This window comes from Panulirus ornatus, chromosome 42, assembly GCF_036320965.1.
Source record: "Panulirus ornatus isolate Po-2019 chromosome 42, ASM3632096v1, whole genome shotgun sequence".
Taxonomy (NCBI): domain Eukaryota; kingdom Metazoa; phylum Arthropoda; class Malacostraca; order Decapoda; family Palinuridae; genus Panulirus; species Panulirus ornatus.
This window is the reverse complement of record NC_092265.1, coordinates 27,441,084-27,447,718: the sequence shown is the minus strand read 5'-3', so window position 1 is coordinate 27,447,718 and position 6,635 is coordinate 27,441,084. Positions and strand designations below refer to the sequence as shown.

At 39.8% G+C, this 6,635-nt stretch overlaps 1 non-coding gene across 1 annotated transcript; it reads left to right on the top strand.

Annotated features, from left to right (window-relative positions):
• Positions 1 to 5,517: 5,517 nt before the first annotated feature.
• TRNAQ-CUG (transfer RNA glutamine (anticodon CUG)) lies at positions 5,518 to 5,589 on the top strand. The gene has a single exon. It is a non-coding gene; the product is annotated as a tRNA-Gln (tRNA).
• The last annotated feature ends 1,046 nt before the right edge of the window (positions 5,590 to 6,635 follow it).

Here is a 6,635-nt window from a genome sequence, read left to right as displayed (position 1 = left end):
TAATATTCCCTCATGTCTGCCTTCCATCTGGTCCCTTCATAATAACACCTTCAGAACCACAAGTGGCTAAGAAATCTAACAGTATCATTGATCTTGACAGCCACATAAGGTCTATATCTTCCTTGAACAAAATCTTAAAACTCCTGTGGTATTTACAGAGTCGTACTGCCCTCTGTAGCTTCTGGTGAAACTCCAGATGTACTGTGAATGGGGAAATATGGCCTCAGCCTACACAAAGGTCACTGTGCCTCTGGCTCTCCGCCTCCAGAGTTAATTCTCTCCATTTCCTCGTCATGCTTATCACTCAGGCGAGGAGGATAACTAACCCTTTAACACTTTTTTATCAGTGTTCTTCCCCCTTTCCTCTCACCAGAGGTACTTTTACCCTTGGTGAACATCACCCCGATACCATCTCGAAGCTTCGTTCATCCCCCTTTGGGCACCCGGGACCATCATTCCTCGTCTTAGTTGATGAATTTTGACAATAGTGTTATCATTACCCCTCGATTTTCTCGTCTTAAGACTTGGTATGAAGTGGTTTCTAACCCCCTCTAATTCTAATTCAAAGCCTTGCCCAAGTTATGGGGACACTTGTAGGAAGAGGTACGTCAGGCCAAAAACCCAGATTCAATCATCAACTTTTCAGTCAAGGAATCCATTAATATCAAGATCGTCAACATTTGACAACTTCAGTACCTATTCTGAACTTACTATTCCTCGCTACTTGGGCCTAAAACTTTATTTCTGAGCACAACTCCAGCTTAATGGTATGAGATATATAGAAACGCATGTGGAACTGCAGACGAAGAAGCCCTGGAGAAAGTAGGAATCAGACCCTAGATAAACACGCCTTTTGAATCAACGTTCACGTTTATTGAAATCAAAAAAGAAATCTTGTTGCTACTTAGCGTTGTTTTGGTCTTGCATTGCTTCAAGAGGGCTGCCAGCAGCAGTGGTCGAGGTGTGGCAATGGTCAGATCATTAGATAAATGACTCCCACCTGAATGACACCTATAACTACATGGTTTGGTCAGCCACAATGCCTCCCCCCACCACTTCCACCATCTTTGACCAAACTTAAAACTCCTTTACCCCCAGTATGGTTGGCTTCATCGGTATTATTACCATTTGGAACCATCAGCCAATTTTCTTGGGTTTGGATGAATTTTCTTTTTTTTCCGAAGCGTTTGTCGCCGTTGCCGGGAATTTAGCCCTTACATGGGAGCTCCGGTTGTCGCTGTGGTATTTAGTTCGCCAAATAACTTCTTTATAAATGAAGTCCATTACAAAGTAAAGCATCATAAGTGGATCCAATGAAGTCCATTACAAAGTAAAGGATCATACGTGGATGCAGCCAGGATACTTCTCCGTGGTGGGGCTCGCTACGTGGTTGGTGGATGTGGCCCTCCCCGCCACATGGTCACAGTGGTTGACCTAGTTAACGTCAACACATTACGAGGTCAACCTTCACCAAATCCATATGGCGTTCATACCAGCTTCACCCATATTCCATTTCCTCCAATTCCACTTCTGGGTATTCCACCTCCATATCCACACAGCCAAATTCCACTCCATCCATGACTTCCACGTCCGGGTATTCCACCAATTCCACTCCATCCATCTCTTCAACGTCTGGGTATTCCACCTCCATATCCACATAGCCAAATTCCACTCCATCCATCACTTCCACGTCTGGGTATTCCACTTCCATGTCCACACAGCCATAGCCCATGTCAAATACATGGACATATTCAAATTCCATCTCCTGGACAAAGGAGAGTCGTCCTACCACGTTGGTGAACATTATTATATTGAAGTGTTCGAGGAAAGGTTGAGGGAGCTTGCAAGGCGGAGCAGAGATGTTCACTCGACAGAGGTCACAGCTCAAATGATGCTCTCGGTCCCGGCTCCCGCCCTTATATAATCTGGGAACTGATCATATCCTAGCATAGCTTAATATAGTGAAGTCTAATATAATGAAGTCAATACTTTAATACAGTTAAGTCTATTTCTCAATAGTTTAAATACATATGCCTCACAACAGTTCCTTCACCCGTACAATGTCCCGTCACAGAACTCAAGGATTGTCAGTATAATTCGTTTTTATCAGCAAAAATTAGATAAAAGTGACTAAAGATAAGTGGTTTGATATGTTATGTGTGTTCTCTGTCATCATAAAGATGGCCATCTACTCTGATGTGTAAAGAAAACATCAATTTTGTCGAAGCTGTGGTGAAGATAAGAACACAATGATTTGATAATGTGGTCATACAATGGTGTAGTCAAGATGTTGTGTTAGGATTATGTAGTGGAGGTGGTAGTGTAGTGAAGAGGAGGATTTAGTGAAAATATATATGTTGTTTCTTCACGCTGAGCCATTCCATATAGATGAATATATCTATAATCTAATTGCGGTAAATTACCATATGACTTTAACGGCACCAGCCAGCAGGAAAAATGTCGGATATAGGAGTGACTGAATATTTTGTCGGGTACAGAAATAATTGAATATTTGGTACGATCGATCAAAATGCTTGTTATAGGCAAATAATTTCTGATTTTTGAGATGATTTTTTCCATCTGTTGCAACTGGTGTAAGTAATTAAAGATATGAAAACCGATGGAAAAGTTCAGTTTAACGCTTTTACGAATGTCTTGCTGCGTGTTTGGGAAGAGCAGTAAACTACAGGAATATATTGGTCTAATGTCCCCTGCTCCTCCAACAGCAGATATTGTATGGTCTGAGACATTATTTCTGGTGGAGGTGGATTCTCTCCGGCATTGCGTAAATCACTTCCACAAACTTGCGCCATTTTGCACAAATACAGATCCGATATGATGCATTTCCCAGCTCTGTTACGTTATGGACCCTAGCCATCCTGGCCTAGCCTAGCCTAAATAAAAAGGTGTGGAATAATGTGCAACATTTCTCCTTCATTACAAGTGATAATAAACCTAGGCTATAGAGCAACCAGGAACGTCCATATTTGTCTAACTTCTCACATGTCTGTGTCATTTGTCTGCAAACATGTCGACCATTACCATGAGGGCAATTGCGGCTTTTGATTTTGAACATCACACGTTTCCTCTCTCCCGTGAGATCTTCATACTTAAATAAAATGGTGGGCCGTAAGAAATATATGTCCATCGAAGGTCAACTATATGGCTCAGTTCCATCATCAATATCGAAGAAAACTGAAAAGATGAGGTCCCACCGAGATTCGAACTCGGATTGCTGGTTTTAGAGTCCAGAGTGCTAACCCTTACACCATGGGACCTGATAAGAAAAGAAGTGATTTCATCTAAATGTTTTACATATAACCAGAAAGATGTAGCAAAGAAACGAAAGAAGGTTGCCCAACCAGCCCAACCAGAAAGATGTAGCAAAGAAACGAAAGAAGGTTGCCCAACCAGCCCAACCAGAAAGATGTAGCAAAGAAACGAAAGAAGGTTGCCCAACCAGCCCAACCAGAAAGATGTAGCAAAGAAACGAAAGAAGGTTGCCCAACCAGCCCAACCAGAAAGATGTAGCAAAGAAACGAAAGAAGGTTGCCCAACCAGCCCAACCAGAAAGATGTAGCAAAGAAACGAAAGAAGGTTGCCCAACCAGCCCAACCAGAAAGATGTAGCAAAGAAACGAAAGAAGGTTGCCCAACCAGCCCAACCAGAAAGATGTAGCAAAGAAACGAAAGAAGGTTGCCCAACCAGCCCAACCAGAAAGATGTAGCAAAGAAACGAAAGAAGGTTGCCCAACCAGCCCAACCAGAAAGATGTAGCAAAGAAACGAAAGAAGGTTGCCAACCAACCTGGGTGGTAGTAAGGATGGCCTCCACAACCCAGGTCCGTTAGGCAGACTGTAGCCATGGAAGAAAGGAAGGCTGCTCGTCCACCAGCCCAGGTACCGAGTGAGCGTGTAGCTATGCTGGTGACCACCGGCCCGGTAGATAGCTACGCCCAGATGGCTATGTCGGGTGCAGCAAAGAAGCAAACCCCACAACTACTCCACGAGGTTTGCAAGCCTGCACCCAAAAAGATGAAGACGAAGGTTGCCACACTACCCACTGCACCACCACATGTCTAGAAAGGGAAAAGGTAGACAGAATGGCTGAGGTCCCACTCCAACAACAAAATCACCTTTGGAGCTAAGTTCCATCCATTATTGAAAAAAAAAAAAAAAAAAAAAAAAAAAAAAATATATATATATATAATATATATATATATAATATATATATATATAATATATATATATATATTATATATATATATATTATATATATATATATATATTATATATATGTATATATAAACATATATATGGAATCAACCAGAGGCCATTCCTCCCTCCCTGCCTGCAGAGTTCAAGGTTTTCTAGAAGGTTCTCGAAGATTCTGGGTAGGAACGGCCATTGAGAGGACGTAGTTATACGTATCATTAATGATATTGTTGTTGACTTTCTGATTTAGAAAGATAGATAGATAGATAGATTGATAGAGAGATAGGTAAAAAACAGATATTAGATAGATCGATAGATACGTAAGGCTGTATATGTCAACTTTCACAGAAATCATTGATATCTGCGATATTCTGCAAGAAATACATGTACATGGATGTAGTGATAATATGGGTTAGGTATAAGACCAGTCGTGTTGAGATTGTAGTGAATGTGACCATTGACTTCAACCTTAATGGTGTAGTGAAGATAAGTTGGTAGTGAAGATAAAGTTGTAGTGAAGATAAAGTTGTAGTGAAGATAAAGTTGTAGTGAAGATAAAGTTGTAGTGAAGATAAAGTTGTAGTGAAGATAAAGTTGTAGTGAAGATAAAGTTGTAGTGAAGATAAAGTTGTAGTGAAGATAAAGTTGTAGTGAAGATAAAGTTGTAGTGAAGATAAAGTTGTAGTGAAGATAAAGTTGTAGTGAAGATAAAGTTGTAGTGAAGATAAAGTTGTAGTGAAGATAAAGTTGTAGTGAAGATAAAGTTGTAGTGAAGATAAAGTTGTAGTGAAGATAAAGTTGTAGTGAAGATAAAGTTGTAGTGAAGATAAAGTTGTAGTGAAGATAAAGTTGTAGTGAAGATAAAGTTGTAGTGAAGATAAAGTTGTAGTGAAGATAAAGTTGTAGTGAAGATAAAGTTGTAGTGAAGATAAAGTTGTAGTGAAGATAAAGTTGTAGTGAAGATAAAGTTGTAGTGAAGATAAAGTTGTAGTGAAGATAAATCTTGAAGTGACTCATAAGGTTGTTGTGATTACAAGGATGCATCGTAAATGAGTACTTCCTACCTGAAAGTCAACAATTACAAAATTGATCAAGTATAACAACATCCTCGGACAACCAACTACAAACACCAACCATAGAGTGAACCTGACTGTCACCTAACGACGACCTCTCAAAGGTAATGATCTTACCAGAATCTTCGAGAACCTTCTAGAAAACCTTGAACCCTGCAGGCAGGGAGGGAGGAATGGACTCTGGTTGATTATATGTAAAACATTTAGATGAAATCACATCTTTTCTTATCAGGTCCCATGGTGTAAGGGTTAGCACTCTGGACTCTGGATCCAGCAATCCGAGTTCGAATCTCGGTGGGACCTCATCTTTTCAGTTTTCTTCGATACTGATGATGGCCACATTATTCTGTACGTTATATATACATTCACATATATACATAAATATGTATATATAAACATATATATGGAATAATATGGTTTTATCAATAGCCGGAGACCATTCCTCCCTCCTTGCCTGCAGAGTTCATAGTTTTCTGGAAGGTTCTAGAAGATTCTGGTGAGATAATTGCCATTGAGATGACATTGTTATACTTCATATATCAATGATTTTATTATTGTTGACTTTCAGTTAAAGATAGATAAATAGATATATAGATAGATAGATAGTTAGATTGATAGACTGATAGAGCGATATCTAGATAGGTATATAGATAGATAAGTTTCATAAATACTGTATCTTACGCCATCTCCTGTTGCTGGACATATGTTCAACCAGCATTGGGAAAACCTCCAGTAGACCTTAATGTAAAGCAAGATAATAACAAAAACTGCAATAAAAGAATACGATCAACTCCCCAGTGCAGAAATATTGTGACCAGAAAGTCTTCTAGCAAGATGTCAGACGCTTCCACGGGAATCACAAACATAACATCAAATATCTGAAAGTCAACAATAACAAAACTAAAGATGATAATGAAACTATAACAAGAAAAATGATAAACATATGGAAAATAGTGTTCTAGATTATGCCTCTAGAAAACAAACTTTAACGAAAACTGTGAAAAGAAATACCCATCTGGCTGATACGACACAGTAAAAGAACCATCCCACAACAAACTCTAAACTGAACCTGACTGTCCCCTAACAACGTCCTCTCAATGGTATTTATCTTACCAGAATCTCGTAGAACTTTCCAGAAAATCAAGAACTCTGCAGGCAAGGAGGGAGGAATGGCCTCTGGCTGCTGATGATAACCACATTATTCTATATATATACTTTTACCTACAACCGAAGGTTGACCGGCCAGCCCAAGTGGCTACAGAGGTTGTATCCATGAAAGAAACGGACCCACCAGCAGACGAATTCGGTTGGCAGGTTGTATCGAAGAAGAGGAAAAAGAAGGTTGCCCA